The sequence below is a fragment of the Saimiri boliviensis genome, chromosome 3 (assembly GCF_048565385.1).
Source record: "Saimiri boliviensis isolate mSaiBol1 chromosome 3, mSaiBol1.pri, whole genome shotgun sequence".
Classification (NCBI taxonomy): domain Eukaryota; kingdom Metazoa; phylum Chordata; class Mammalia; order Primates; family Cebidae; genus Saimiri; species Saimiri boliviensis.
Genome location: NC_133451.1, coordinates 27,443,210 through 27,459,600, shown reverse-complemented (window position 1 = coordinate 27,459,600; position 16,391 = coordinate 27,443,210). Strand labels below are relative to the sequence as shown.

The window sequence follows — 16,391 nt, the reverse complement described above, 5'->3', positions numbered from 1 at the left end:
TCCTAGCAACAAATTATTTGCCAAGACTGACATTAAGGGTATTTCCTAGGCTTTCTTCTATGATGTTTATAGTTTGAGGTCTTACATTTGCCTGAATTCATCTTCAGTTAATAATTGCACATGGTTAAATGTAGAGTTCCAGTTTCATTCTTTGGCATAAAGATGGCCAGTTATTCCAGAACCATTTATTGAGAAAAGCATTTTTCCTCATTTATAATTTTTGCTGAGTTTGTCAAAGCTGTAGGTGTGCAGCTTTATTTCTGGATTCTCCTATTTTTCCCTTGTTCTATGTGTCTGTTTTAGTGTCGGTACCATGTTACTTTGTTTACTCTAGCTTTCTAGTATAGTTTAAAGCCATTCCTTTGGCTTTGTTCCATTATTTTAGAATTGCTTGACACACATTTTAGAATTATATTTACATGTTAAAAACATCTCCCCAACTCTGCCAACAACAACAATAAAATCAGAATAAAGTAATTACCAGTGGACAAAAAGACTTAAAGTGCCATGGTTAAGGACCTGGTGGGACTTTATTATAAGCCACAATTAAGAATAAAATTGGGTTATTTCTGTGGCATAAAATTTTAGCATAACAACCAAAATAATGACTAATAACATCAAATTTCTAGGAAGCTTATACAATTTTGGTAGAAATATATCAATAATATATTTATATAAATATTACTCAAAGAATGTTAAACATAATTTATTGACAATGAATTCTGTATAAGTTTAATATAGCAAATAAGGCTAATTAGCTTAATATATTTCTCCTATGATTACAGGGGCACTTCTGAATGTCCAAAGGTTAGTTTGAGGTTGAAAAGATTTAATTTAGTTCTTGGAATTTGATTTTGGAAAGTCTGCCAAATATACAAAGGTTTAAAACACTTGATTATAATAGAATTACAGACCATTATTAGATTGTAGTTATTAATTTAAACAAAACACTAAATAAAGACAGCCGATACAGAATGTCTTGCTGTCTTTCTTCCATGTTTTTCTTTTTCTTTTTTTTTTTTTTGTTTTTGCAGTTGACTCAAAAACTAAACAGAAATCTCTTACTATATCTTATCACTATTACACAAATGTGCTTAAAAGAAAAAACAAATTCTAGTTTACTATCAATGTAATTTTGGCTATTAAAGTTCAATTTTTTTAAGCTCTGATAATAAACTTTTTAATCTTAGTACATTTTATCACATGTAAAATTTATTTTATCAAATTTTACAACATTTTATGACATTGATATTCATTCAGCTTATTTATATAATTTATTTGTGTATTCTTTCACTCTGAAATAACCCTTAAAAATCCTGTAAAGTAAATATTACTACTTTTTCTTCAACAAAAACCACATCCTCAGGCTTTCATTATAAACCTGTTTACCAAAAATGTATCTTGCTTTTCTTGTACATTTTGCATACCAACTTTCCCCCCTATTTCTAGTAGTTTAAATTACAGATATTAATGACAATTTTAACTCTTAATGATATAGTTTGAATATGTGTTCCCATCATGTCTCATGTTGAATTGTAATCCCTACTGTTGCAGGTGGGGCCTAGTGGAAAGTGTTTAGGCCATGGAGCAGATGTCTTATGGTTTGATGCTATCCTCACAATAGTGAGTGGGTTCTAAGGAGATCTGTTTTTTTTTTTTAAAAGTGTGTGGCACCTCTCCCTTCTCTTTCTCTTGCTCCCACTCTCACCATTTGTTATGGTTTGACTGTGTCCCCACCCAAATCTCATCTTGAATTGTATGCTCTCATAATCCTCACCTGTTGTTGGAGAGACCTAGTGGGATGTAATTGAATCACGAGGGCAGTTACCCCCATGTGCTGGTCTTGTGATAGTGAGTGAGTTCTCACAAGATCTGGTGTGTGTGTGTGTGTTTGTGTGTGTTTGTGTGTGTGTGTGTGTGTGTGTGTGTGTGTGTGTGTGAGTGTTTTCTTTGAGATGGAGTCTCACTCTGTCACCCAGGCTGGAATGCAGTAGTATAAACTCAGCTTACTGCAACCTCTACCTCCTGGGTTCAAGCAATTCTCCTGACTCAACCTCCTGAGGTGGGGGCTACACCATCATGCCTGGCTAATTTTTGTACTTTCAATCGAGATGAGGTTTCATCATATTGGTCAGGCTGGTCTTGAGCTTCTGACCTCATGATCTGGCTGCCTCAGACTACCAGAGTGCTAAGATTACAGGTGCAAGCCACCATACCCAACTTATCTGATGGTTTTATAAGAGGCTTTTCCCACTTTTGCTTAGCATTTCTCCTTCCTTCCACTATGCGAAGAAGGATGTATTTGCTTCCCCTTCTGCCATGATTATAAGTTTGCTGAGGCCTCCCCAACCCTATGGAACTGTGAATAAATTAAATCTCTTTCCTTTGTAAATAACCCATTCTCAGGTATTTCTTCATGGCAGCATGAATGGACTAAAACATCATGTGATGTGGTGCCTGTTCCTCTTTGTGTTCCACCATGAGTAAAATCTTCCTGAGGCCTCTCCAGAAGTCAAGCAGATCCAGTGTCATGCTTCCTGTACAGCCTGCAGAACTGTGAGCCAATTAAACATCTTGTCTTTATCATTTATTCAGACTCAGGTATTTCTTTTTGGCAATGCAAGAGTGCCCTAATACACATAGTAACCTGAATTTCTAGTAAAAACCAAGATATTAACTAATTTTAATTGTTGCATACCAATATTTTATGAATATATACCTCATAATTTCTAAAAATATTAGAATCCTCTAAGTTCTGAATGTGGAACAGGACATACTAAGAGATCCAAAAATATTGTGGTTTTTTTTTTTCAAATAAAAAGCAAAAGTAAATATATTTAAGCCTGTTGTTAATGTTTCTGTATTTGATTTTATTTGGAAATTATATGAATAGCTATTACTCAATTTAACTTGATAAAAGTATAAGTGTATAGTTATGAATGATTTGGAAAATCTTTAAAGTAAACATCATTAAACATAATTATTGTAAAAGAAGTATGTTTATAGACTCCTACTACACCTGTATCTATTTAATTTCCTAATCCTTAACAATTACAGGAAATTTTTTGAGATATTAGACAATGCTTAGTCATTAGCTCCTTATTTTTCTATTAACCAGTTTTATAGTACATGTATATTAGGCAATTACCATGAAAGAAAAACCTCTAAAATTAGTTACGTATTTTGTTGACAAATGATCAGATAAGCTGTTTCTACTAAACCAGCAATGTTTAATAGTCTTATTCACAAAGATGTATCCATATCATGTGAACTTGAAAAGTTTTTGTGTTAGCTCTTTAATCTGGGAGAGTCTACATATTTCTCAGTTTGGTCACATGTAGACTATATACATGCACATGTATAGACATATATATATATATGTCTATATATACATATATATATATGTCTATATATACATATATATGTCTATATATATACATATGTGTATATATATATATATATATATATATATATACACATGTAGATGCAATGTACGATGCACACATGTATATATTCAAAAGCCCAGTGATCAGGGACCTCAGTGTAAAAGAGAGCAGAGTTTCAAACCTGAGAGAAATCCACCCACAGCTCCTTGGGCTTCGTGAAAAAAATAAGAGTCCCCCAAAAAGGGATTAGTGGTGCCTTTTCTGTGTTGCTCAAGGGGTAAAATGTTCTGATTTCTTTTGACAGTCTAAATCTGTGCACACAGATATGTTTGAACATACTCTGAGGTTAGAATCTATGTTTTATCTATTATATCAGAGTTCTTGTACTATTTTCTGCTGCTGCGACCAATACTAAAAATATCAATGCTCTGCATTTGTCTAAACATGGAAATCAGCTACATGCATCTCTTCACCTGAAACACAGGTAGTTAACAATGAAAAGTAAATGAGAATTAATGTTGAACAAGAACATAAAAAAGAGAGTGAGCATTAAAAATTCCATAGTGTGGAATGAACATAGAAGAGTATGAGTTTAACTTTAGGAAGTCTTTTACCAAGTTCTTTTGTGGGACCCCTTGTAGAGTATAAGAAGGCCTAGAAGTTTCAATTCCTCAATTCCTTTCTGCTCCCAGTAATAGCACTGAGCTATTTTTGAGGATGTTGTCAAAGAAGTCGCTGTGATACTCGTATACAAAAGGATGACTAGCAATCTGTGGAGGTTGGACAAGACATTTTAGAATTTCTATGATATGTCTCAGGAGTCTGTCATTTCAGGAGTGAATAATGAACTAATGAGGTAAATGTTCTTCTTCTGTTTTCTTAAAATGAGAGAGTCACCCTGTGTTAATGCCTCATTTATCCTGTGAGCTTCTTGTGTATTTTTGATCAGTTGCATTATTATGCTTGTATGTTTTTGCTTTTTTGTTATGTTTCATTTGTTTTACACATTTGTCCAAAGCCTGAGGGACAAAAGAATGTGCACCATAAGACTAGTAACAGTAAAAGGCTATTGTAGTAACTTTGTTTAGAAAAGCCAGGCACTCTTCTAATCCTCTTCTTAGTGCTGTGTATTAAATGAAAATATTCCTGTAAAAGTTGAAGCCCAATACTTGGCATATAGTAATCATTCAAAAGATGGTAGTTATATATTTGTCTAATACTGTCATTGTTTTTGTTATCACTATTTTTAAATTTTCTACAGTGTGAAAAAAATTACAAAATATGTGCCACCAAGTATGGCTTAGAAAGCTTTGCAATTTATTTGTGAAGTGTTAGATTAAGAGCAGATACATATTATAGAATTATTTAATTTCTGTTTTCAAGTAATTTATCTGGAGTAAAATTAATCAACTTGAAAGTCTTATTAAGACAAATACAGTAAGAAATATTGCTGGAACAATAACATTTTGAAAAAAAAAATATTAGAAAAGTGAATAAACACAAAGTCAGAGGTCACATTTGAAAATCTGCTTTTCTTCTTACTGCCTTTTTAAAATGTAACCTGGAGTTTTCAGTCTCCATATAATATAATGGTCTTGCGTCGGTGTAAATATCACAAGAAACAAGTAAACAAAGAAGGTAAAAATCTGGAACATAGCCTATAAGACAAATAGAAAACGGTTTATGTTTCATTGTTTCACTAAATAAGGCTATGTTTATGTAAAACATTTTTAATCAAATTACCTAGCTTTGTCCACTTTAACTGCTTGGGTATGCTAAGACATTTCAGTTCTCAGCTGAATTGAAATGGTCGTTTCACCTGCAAACGCATTATGAATAAAAACAGGTGTTGAGAGTCAGAAAAATATGTGTTTAAATCCTACCTGCACTAATTACCAGGTTACACGATCTCGGATAATCATTCTGTGACTCTTCCGTAAAAGAGAAATCACATCTAAGTCGGGGTTCCCCGATCCCCAGGCCAGGTGCTGGTACCAGTTCGAGGTCAGTTAGGATCCGGCCTTACAGCAGGAGGCCAGCCGCGGGCAGAGCGGCACGTGCTACCGCCTGAGCTCCACCGCCTGTCAGAGCACTGGCGGCTTCAGATTCTAATAGGAGTTCGAACCCTACTGTGAACTGCAAATGCCAGGAATCCAGACTGCATGCTCCTTATGAGAATATAATTAATGCCTGATGATCGGAAACGATTACAACTCAAACCACCTCCTCCCCCCACCCCCTTGGGGGAAAAAAATGGCTTCCATGAAATTGGTCCCTGTTGCCAAAAAAGTTGGGGACCACCGATCTAAATCACAGGACTGTTGTAGGAAGTGACATTTGTAGTCTGTAGGTAGCAGCACATAGCACAGTGCTTGGTACATAATCCGTGCCCAAAACCAGCAATGCTGTTTGTGAGTGTTCTGCTTCTCTTTTTCATAACCCTGCAATTCCCTCAGCACGTGCTTGAGAAGACGCCGTGAAATACCGACATAAAGTGCTTTAGGGCAAATTATAAGACATAAAAATAAGAGACAGTTTAAAAAAGAGAAGTTGATGAAAACGTATTTTCTACAGAATAGAAAGCAACCTTGAGAAACCAATACTAAACTTATAAAACTCTTAATTATTACAAACCACCGGCTCTGTGGTCAACATCTTTTCTAAGATACAATGTATTAAGTCGTGTAGCAGAAGAGCCCACTTGACTTCCCTCTCCAGTTTCACAAAGGAGGAATAAAATTGGGCCACTTCGTCCTGAGTTCTAAAGCATAATTCAAATGGTATTTTAACAAGTAGTTCAACTATCCTATTTGTCAAATAGCCTTTTGTAATATGGCCTAGGGGAGCTAACAGTCTTATAGAATATTATTTCTGAAAAGCGGAATTGTCAAGTTCCAAGCAATTGACTTATATGCAAATGTTAATGCTGTAGCGTTTGCTAGTTGGAGATGTTATGATTTAATATTAACACATCAGAATAACAAGGCATTTAAAAAATCTAGGCCTCTACAATTGATGGCTGCTTAAGATGTTTACTGACTCCTAATTCTCAAATGTTCTCTCTTCTGCCAACCCAGAGTAACACTGCAGTAAACCTATTTTAAGTACACCAGCAGAAAAAAAACTCACTGATTTGAAGGTGTGAGTTATGGCATCTAGAAAAAATGCTTTATATTTAGGGTTGCTAGATAAAATAAAAGACTCCCGCTTTAAATTTAGGATAGATTATAAGTACTTTGTTAGTATAAGCATGTCCTATGTAAAGTTTTCTAACTACTAAGACTTGATTACATTGCAGGATATATTATGTATGTGTTTGTATGTGTATGTATGCATTTATATACACGATCTATAGGATATATGTAAAAGTACACACATATATAGTCTGTGTATGTATATAAACATATATAGACTTTACAAAAATATATAGCCTTCATATCTATATATGCACATATATGTGTGTGTGTGTTATAAAACCTGTATGTGACACACACAACCTGTATGGCCTTGTAGAGCATTTTCTGACACCGCTTCTGACAAAATGTATCTTTTTTTGAGATGGAATCTCACTCTGTCACTCAGGCTGAAGTGCAGTGACGCAATCTTGGTTCACTGCAACCTCCGCCTTCCAGGTTCGAGCAATTCTAGTGTCTCAGCCTCCCGAGTAGCTGGGATTACAGGCATGCACCACAACACCTGGCTAATTTCGGTGTTTTTAGCAGAGATGGAGTTTCGCCATGTTGGCCAGGCTGGTTTCAGACTCCTGATCTCAGTTTATCCACCTGCATCGATCTCCCTAAGTGCCGGGATTACAGGCATGAGCCACCATGCCTGGACGTGTGTGTGTGTGTGTATGTGTGTGTTTTAAAACAAATACACATTTTGTTTTTACATCAAACAATTCTCCAACTCTCCAACACAAACTAGGTGTAGAAGAAACCCATACAATTCTGACACTAATTCCTGGAGTTAGTCCTGACCCTAAAGTTTAAGGACTTGGTCCCAGGAGCCTACCCCACAACAGAGATCAGCCATAAATAAGGTCCCAGACAACTTGCACTTCTTCCCAACTGGATAAACACTTGGGGGACGGGGATCCCAGGGCCTTCTCCTAGGTTTAATAATTTGCTAGAATAACTCACAGAATTCACAAAAGCACTTTACTTATCATTGTTGGTTAATTATAAAAGATGCAATTCAGAAAGAGCAAAACAGAATGATTCATGAAGCCAGGTGTGGGGTGGGAATGGGGGTGTGGTGTGCAGCCTGCCACTTTACCAGCACATTGCTGTTCAGCAACCTGGAAAGTCTCCAAATCTTATTGTTTAAGAGGTTTTCTAGCTCAATCTCCAGCCCTCCTCTCTGCCCAAGAGACTGGAAGATGTAGCTGAAAATTCCCATTTTTTTCATGACTTTGACCTTTTTTGTTGACCAGCTCCTTCCTCCTGCCCAAGTTTTGCACCATCACCTCATTAGCGAAACCTTAGGTATGGGCCGGGCATGGTGACTCAATCCTGTAATCCCAGCATATTGGGAGACCGAGACCGGTGGATCACATGAAGTCAGGAGCTCGAGATCAGCAAGGCCAACCCAACATGGTGAAACCCTGCCTCTACTAAAAAATGCAAAACGTAGCCAGGTGTGGTGGTGCACACCTGTAATCCCAGCTACTCTGGAGGTGAGGTAGGAGAATCGCTTGAACCCAAGTTTCAGAGGTTGCAGTGAGCTGAGATTGTGCCACTGCACTCCAGCCTGGGTAACAGACCAAGTCTCCGTCTCAAAAACAAAACAAAACAAAAAACAAAAAGCCTTCATGTATGGTTTATTATGAATAACAAAATTTACTTGTATCATTCAGTAAATTCTAAGGATTTTAAGAGTTGTGTGTGTGTTTATGTACACACAAATTTTATACATATACACACACATAATTTCACAATCTAAAACAAAGATTTGTAAATTATAAAAATAAATGCATTTATTTGTAAAATGTTATTTCAAAATAACATTTTATAAATGTTATTTTGTTAGGAATAATGATTCTAATCAAGTATCAGATATGTGGAAAAAGATACTGGAATATTTTACGTGAGAGTTATAGATTCAGTTCCACGCTTAACCTATTGTGTGATCATCACAAACGTACTTGACTTTACTGAATTGCATATTCCTTTTTCACTAAATGAGTGATTGAACTAGGTAACTGTCCATAAGCTTTCTGTAATTTGTGCTTTCAAAAATATAAAGAAGTATATTTAAACCAATGAAACACCAGATGTTTTCAATACTTACAAGCATGTCTCTTTATATAAATGAAGATATAAACGATGACTATACTAATAACTAGGTATTTTCTCCTATCAATTTGATAATATAAACATAATTCTAGGCCTTTATTTAAATGTATAAAAACATATTAATAAATATATTTTATAATTCAGATGCACCTTAATGTAGGTTATCAGAATTTTGTATTTCTGATCTTAGTTTTCCCCTTTCTTGGTTCCACCCTCTTTAATATATTCCTTTGTAAATGTTTTGTAAAGATAAGGTAGAAATAAAATATACTGAATTTGGGACTATGAGGTCATCATGAGACTATGTAGGGTGAACCATTGACATTTTATTCATCGGTTTGTCATTCATAGGCTCAATATCACTTTGTACTTTGAATAATGCTAGAGAGAAACAGAATATAAAATCCACTGGTAGGCTGGGCAAAGTGGCTCACGCCTATAATCCCAGCACTTTGGTAGGCTGAGGTGGGCAGGTCACCCAAAGCCAGGAGTTCAAGACCAGTCTGGCCAACATGGTGAAACCCTGTCTTTACTGAAAATACAAAAAATTAGCCAAGCATGGTAGCACATGCCTGTAATCCCAGCTACTTAGGAGGCTGAGGCGGGAGAATCCCTTGAACCTGGAAGGTTGCTGTAAGCTGAGATCGCACCTCTGAACTTTAGCCTGGGTGTCAGAGCGAGTCTTCCACTCAAAAAAAAAAAAAAAAAAAAGAAAGAAAAGAAAAAGAAAATCCACTGATATTCTGAAACTCAAGGGAGAGTTATGAACTGCAGATAGAAATCTAGCCATTGCTAGTAAGAAGAAGTAATTGATTTTAGTTACTTATTAGTATACTACTAATAATAAGAAGAAAGATGAAGGAGGAGAAAGAAGAAGGAGAAAGAAGAAGAGAAAAACAACCACTACAACCATCACAAATCCCATTTGAAAAATAATAATTCATTTATTTTATTTGTTTTATTCTATTTTTCAAGAAGGAACAAAGATAATAGAATAAGCAACCTACTTATATTACTAAGTTTTGACATCCGTACAACTGCGTATAATGTTAATATGCGTAAGATGCATTCAAGGTTCTCATTCTAAAAATTTAATCATCACCTAAGTTTATTTAGCAACTACTATACATTATAATTAAAACTTTGTTCAGAGTGTAGTAGGATTTTTAATAAATTCTTTATAATGGATTCACTATTTTAATATGTTATAACAAGAAATATGCACGTTATAAGCATCTTAATACTTATTATCAGAGATAACTTGATGCACAGTTGTACGTTTTTCATGAATACATTTTTTTAAAGCCATATACAGATAATAAACCATTAGTCAGCCAACCAAAAGATACTCTTGGGAGCTTACAATGTGCAATTCCAGGAGAGAACTAAGAGCACTGACTAGGTGACAAATTGTTGGAACACGTTTTTGTGTGATGTTTTGCTTTTGTTGTTTTTAAATATTGCTTAAATTTCTGACATCGAGATTCAATAGCATTAAATTGTCTAGCAAAGCAAATCTAAACATGCCTTTCTTTGGCTAAGCACATGATAGCCAGTATGAAAGTCTGCCTTGGAGAGCCAAGCACAGCCTTCCAGGAAGAGGACATGTGATCAGAGTCAACAAATAACAGGATTTTAAAAAATATAAACAATTTTATTTAATTTCATATGGCATTTATCTTATTTGCTTTTTAAAAAATCTTTTGAATCTCAAGTACCTAGAAGTTAGTCATATTTCTTTTTTATAATTGAGTTAAAGTACCTCATTTTAAAAATTCTAATATGTATTTTAATTAACAAATAAAAATTGTATATTTGGGGTACATGATGATTTGATATTTGTATATATTTGTGAAATGCTTGTCAAGCTAATTAACATATATGTCATCTCATATAATTAACATTTTTGTGGTGAAAACATTTAAAATCTCTCTTGGGAATTTTAAAGCATACAATATTTTATTATTATTGTTATTATTATTATTTTTGAAACAGAGTCTCACTCCATTGCCAGGTGCAAGGCTGGAGTGCTGTGGGCAATCTTGGCTCACTGCAACCTCTGCCTCCTGGGTTCAAGCAATTGTTCTGCCTCGGCCTCCCGAGTAGCTGGGACTACAGGTGCGTGCTACCATGCCCAGCTAATTTTTGTGTTTTTGGTGGAGACGGGGTTTCACCATGTTGGCCAGGATGGTCTTGATCTCTTGACCTTGTGATCTGCCCGCATTGGCCTCCCAAAGTGCTGGGATTACAAGCATGAGCCACCGTGCCTGGCCAATACTTTATTATTAAACACAGTCACCATGCTGTACAATAGATGTCCATAAGTTACTCCTTCTGTCTAACTGAAATTTGGGATCCTTTAGCCAGTATTTTCCCGTCTCCTCCTACCCTTCCAGCCTCCAGTAACTACCATTCTACTCTCTGCCTCTATGAATTCAACTCTTTCAGATTTCACTTGCAAATGTGATCATTTCATGTTTGTCTCTTTCTGTCTGGCTTAAATCACTTAGCATCATGTCCGTCAGGTTCATCCGGGTTATCACAAATGGCAAGATTTCCTTCTTTAATAAAGCTGAATAGTATTCTATTGTGTATACATGACACATTACTTTATTCACCAATTAATGGACACAAGTTAATTGCATTTCTTCGTTATTGTGAATAATAATGCATTGAGCACAGGAGTGCAGCTATATCTTTAACATATTGATTTCATGTTCTTTGGATATACATGCAGTAGTGGGATTGCTGGGTGCTACAGTAGTATTGCCTTTAATTTTTGGAGGAACTTTATTATGTGTTTTTCATAATGACTGTACTAATTTTAATTCTCACCAACAATGTATGAGTTCCTTTTTTTCTGCATTCTCATCAACACTTTTATCATTTTGATAAAAGCCATTCTAAGAGTTATGAATTAATACCTCATTTTGGGGGTGTGTGTGTGTATGTGTGTGTTTCTTTTGAGAAGAGTCTGTCTCTGTGGCAAACACTGGAATTCAGTGGTGAAATCTTAGCTCACTGCAGCCTTCACCTCCCATACTCAAGTGATTCTTGTGCCTCAGCCTCCAGAGTAGCTGAGATTACAGGCATGAGCCAACATGCCAGGCTAATTTTTGTATTTTTTATAGAAACGGATTTTCACCATGTTAGCCAGGTTGGACTTGAACTCCTGAACTCAAGTGATCCACCCACCTGGGCCTCTCAAAGTGCTGGGATTTCGGGCATGAGCCACCATGACCAGCTCATTGTGTTTTTAATTTGCAATTTTCCTAATGGTTAGTAATGTTGAGAATTTTTTTCATAAATCTGTTGGCCATTTTTATGTCTTCTTTTGAGAAACGTCTATTCAAGTTCTTAGCCCATTTTTTAAATTGGGCTATTTATTTTCTTGGTATTGAGTTGAGTTTTTAAAATATATTTTAGATATTAATCCTTCAACAGATGTTTACATAGAATCACAAAAGACCCAAAGTAGCCAAAATAATCTTGAAATAAAACAGCAAACCTGGTGGCATCACCATATCTGATCTCAAAATTTACTAAAATATGTAGTAATGAAATCATCATAGTACTGGCACAAAAACAGACATATAGACTAATCGAGCAAAAAAAGAGAGTACAGAAATAAATCCACATATTTATGGTCAATTGACCTTCCACAGCAGTGCCAAGAACACACAATGGGGAAAGAACTGTCTCTTCAATACATGGTGGTGAAAAACAGAATGTGCATGTGCACAGGCAGAAGACGGAAATTGGACCCTTATTTCATCCCTTATGAAAAAAAAAAATCAGCTTAAAGTGGTTTACACACTTACGTCTAAGACCTGAAACTACTCAAGCAGTAACAGCAAACACAGAGAAAAAGCCTCTTGACATTGGTGGTGACAAAGATATTTTGGTTATGATCCCAAAAGCACAGCCAGTCAAAGCAAAAACAGGCAACTGGGATTGCATCAAACTGAAAAGTTTCTCACAGAAGAAATGCTACCGACAATGACAACCACAAAATCAGTCAATAATGTGAAAACACGGGCTATGCAATGGAGAGAACATTTGCCATACGTAGGATACGGTATTACTATCCAAGATAAGAAGAATTTTCCAAGGAAAAAAGATCAAGGAGGAAAAGTTATAATGGAGTGTCAATGCATGCTGAAATGACCCTTTGCTCATTCATTTAACAGCTTTACTCTTGGTCCCTTTTATGTTCTGGGTAATTTTCAGATACGTTTATACACTTCATATTCAGAGAACTAAAGTAATTCAGTGTTTCTGAGGCATGACCTGTGCATATATTTAAAAAGATTGAGATAACAGAGGTGGAAGAGAGATAAAGTAATGTAGGCAGGCCAGAGGCAAATTGTGAAGGTTTATTCTACCATGCAAAGGCATTTCACTTAACCCTGTAGGGTCTGAGAGCCACTGAAGAGTCTCGAGCAATTGCAGCATTTTTAAATTTTAGGAAAATCACGTTACAGCAGAGTGACAGTTATTCAAGTGGGGTGATATTAGAAGCAAGGTTATTAATAGAGCGATCTTATTACATTTACTTTTTTACTAGAAGTCTTGCTGCATATCACTTCTTCATTTTCCTCCATTTAGCTTTGGTCTGCACCCACATTTAAGGGTGAAGGCAGAGAGGCTCTTTAGAGAGGTTGAATCCATGGGGTGCTGGAGTCTCTGGGGTTGAGTATTAGCTTAACCACCCACTACCTGCGTGAATGAATGCAAGTTATATAACCTCTTTGAGCCTCAGTTTTAACATCTGTAAAATGAAAAAAAAAAAAAAAAAAAAAAAGTAAAAATACCAGGCCAGTTTAAGAATCGAATGCATAATAATTTAAAGTTTAGACCAGGTTTCCACATGAATTACGGAATGTCTACTTAGATTTGAATTTTAGGTAAACAATAAATACAATAAATAAGTTTTATTGTTTAGTATCAAATGACTGTTAAAAGTATATAGTGCAATGTAAAGAAAGATGTGAAGAAATGTAGAAACATTAAAACAACATTGAACCTCCTTGAATAGTAGCTATATCAGATGTAATTAAAATATGGGATGCAATTGACTGTCACATACTTGAACCAGGGCTTTTATTTGTACTATATATGTGTATATATGTTTTTGTTTACAAATATTAAACACAAAATGAAATACTAAAAAAACAAAAAACAGTAAGTTAGTTTTTAGTGAAGGATGTTTCAAAGAATATTGCCAAATATTGCATGGGACATACTTATATTAAAAAGATAAACTGTTCATTGTTTATTTGAAATTCAAATATAACTGGCCATTTTTAAATTTTTATTTACTAAGTCTGCTAAATATCCTTGAATCTAGTAAGCACTCTATAGGCATTAATCCTTATTAGAATCAGCTTCTGTTATTAATTTACATTTACATTCAAACACCAGTAGGTACTAGGGTTTGAAATCTCTTTCTGGATTCTCTGAGATTTTTTCCTTTAATTGAGCACATTACCGACATTCTCTGAAAATAGGCATATTATTCTGATTTCTGTGAACTTACATGTATGTTATGACAGCTACAATTGCGCTTTCAGATTTCATAAAATAATTTCACATATGAGCTTACAGGAAATTTCTCAGATGTTTCTGTACAGCAACTCTCAAGAACATTCAATAGAGAGCTCAGTATCTTTTATATAATTAGGTACGTGGGTAAATTAGCCCAGAGCCTAGAGTCATATGCAAACGTTTTTTCTTCTTGAATAATGAGGCTTGCACTTTTTACTAGCCCCGGAACTATGCAGCCATCTTCTGTTGCGCCTTTGTTTTTGAAGGAGATAATGAAATTTTCTCTCCTCTTAATCCTAGTATTCTCCTCCCTCCCGCTATAAATGGACACTTTCCTCTTAATATTTTGGTAATAAATTTTGCTTTTGTTGTATTTGAGATTGTTATTGCAAATGATCTAAAATTACTTGGAGAAAGCAGCAGCATTAAAATCTGTATATATATATATATATATATATATATATATATATATATATATATATTAATTCTAAACTTATTCCTATTCTAAATAATCTTCCCTCTATTTGCTTATGGAGTTTCCAAAGCATTTTCGATTTCCGTAGCAGAAACGACAATCAGTGAATAAAGAACAATGAAAGGAACTCTTTTCTCTACCTTTGCGGTCTTGGTGGTGATATGTAAGTGCTGGGAAGGGAAGAGTGTGGTCCCTTTAAAGGACAAGGAAGGAGGGAAGGGAAGCATTGGGTAGAGGAGGGCATGATCCCTGGCTAGGGCTCCACCCACATAGACCTAGGTGACGACAGGCATTTCCTGCCCAAATATTGCATTTCCCAAGATCACTCTGGCCTGCCACGCCCCTAGCCTGGGCAGGGCCTATGAAAACCCGAGACCCTAGTGGGTAGACACAGAAATGGCTGGACATCATAAACAGCCTGCAGGGACCACAGGCCATCCACCAGTGGAACGACTCGGAGTTTGGCCCGAACTGTGAAAGGAGAGTTTGGGCTGAGTGATCAGAGAAGACTACAGGGGAAAATCATCTCAGGTCTAGCTCCCCCATCTGCTGAGAGCTCCTTCTACTTAATAAAACCTTGCACTCGTTTTCCAAGCCCACATGAGATCTGATTCATCCAGTACATCAAGGCAAGAAACCCCTGGGATACAGAAATCCCTCTGTCCTTGTGTTAAAGAAGGAGGTTTAATTGGGCTGGTTAACACAAGCCACCTATAGATGGCAACCTAAAAGAGCACCCTGTAGCACATGCCCACTGGGGCTTCCACTGTAAATATTCACCCCTAGACACTGCCACACTGCTGTGGGGTTGGAGCTCCATGACCTGCCCATCTGTATGTTCCCCTAAAGGTTTGAGCAGCGGGGCACTGAAGAAGTGAGCCACACCCCCACAGCACGCCCTGCCACAGGGATAAGGGAACCTTCCCATTTCAATATACATTGTTAGAATTATACACATTAGGTAAATTAGTTTACGAATTGGGATGATATTCATTCTATCTACCTACCTACCTATCTAATCTGTCTTTATCCTTCCAGTTTTATATATAGGGCTGGAAAATGAGAAAACAAACATATTATTACCATTTTGCAGGTACTTTTTTTTTTCTTTTTAAATCTCTTGCACACGTACTCCAGGTTCTATTGTCAAAGGATCTAATGAACTGATCCATGCCAAAATAATAACATCATTTACCTTCCCCTACATTTGCACACATTTTGTTTTGCAATAAAAGGCTGAGGTAAAGGGACCGTGATTAATAAAAATGCTCAGATATACATGGTAAGTTTCAGGCATTGTGGCACCAATGTCTGACTTAGGCTTCAGAGTATGAGAGCTTACCTAATACCTTTTAAATCAAAACACACTGCTGGTATTTCTCCAGTGTACTCACAGTCTGCAGACTTAGAAGAAAACTCTTCATGCAAGTGCCAGAGAGAAACCAAGAGAAGCCCTTTTCTCTTTGTTGCCAAAAAGGAGAATAAAACCTCAAGGATATTATTTAATTATTATTATGTGATAGAATGGCAACTAAATAGTGTCATTTAATTATAAGTAACCAATTGCTTAATAATAGAAGATACACAGAGATCAATGTTAGCAGTAAGGAACACACAGTGATTTTAGAAATAAATCACAAAACACTTCTTAAATTAAGCAAAATATATCCCTTCCTCTCTTTTACA

The 16,391-nt window shown here is 35.8% G+C and overlaps 1 long non-coding RNA gene across 1 annotated transcript in view; it reads left to right on the top strand.

The window, feature by feature from the left end:
* LOC141583980 (uncharacterized) overlaps window positions 1–16,391 on the top strand; it is a 116,388-nt gene that overhangs the window by 10,956 nt on the left and 89,041 nt on the right. Inside the window, exon 2 of the long non-coding RNA XR_012516817.1 lies at window positions 2,407–2,556. This is a non-coding gene — a long non-coding RNA (uncharacterized LOC141583980). The remainder of the gene's footprint in view (window positions 1–2,406; window positions 2,557–16,391) is intronic.